The sequence below is a fragment of the Brassica oleracea genome, chromosome C8 (genome assembly GCF_000695525.1).
Source record: "Brassica oleracea var. oleracea cultivar TO1000 chromosome C8, BOL, whole genome shotgun sequence".
In the NCBI taxonomy this organism is placed as follows: domain Eukaryota; kingdom Viridiplantae; phylum Streptophyta; class Magnoliopsida; order Brassicales; family Brassicaceae; genus Brassica; species Brassica oleracea.
Window position 1 is genome coordinate 30,847,038 of NC_027755.1, and position 587 is coordinate 30,847,624.

Genomic DNA, 587 nt, shown 5'->3' on the forward strand with positions numbered 1-587 from the left:
TGGCATGTTCCTGGAAATATGCCTGATGGGTATGGTGTCTCTCACAATTGGCATAAGAAGAGTATATTTTGGGAGCTACCCTATTGGAATGATCTTCTATTACGCCACAATCGGGATGTCATACATATTGAGAAGAACTTTTTTGAGAACATCATGAATACATTACTTAATGTCCATGGGAAGACAAAAGATAACAAAAAGTCAAGGATGGACTTACCTGATATTTGCTCAAGAAGTGAGTTACATATCAAGAGCAATGGAAACGTTCATGTTCCCATCTTCCGGTTGTCATCAGAAGCCAAAACAACCTTGTTTGACTGGGTTGCATCAGAAGTTAAGTTTCCTGAAGGTTATATTTCAAATCTGTCAAGATGTGTTGAACGAGGTCAAAAGTTCTCCGGAATGAAGAGTCATGATTGTCATGTGTTTATGCAACGACTACTTCCATTTGCTTTTGCCGAGCTCCTTCCAGCAAATGTCCATGAAGCACTTGCAGGTAATTATAAAACGTTAATATATATACATATGTTATGAAATGTTATTAATTTAATTACTTTTGCAATATACAGCCATCAGAGCATTTTTCA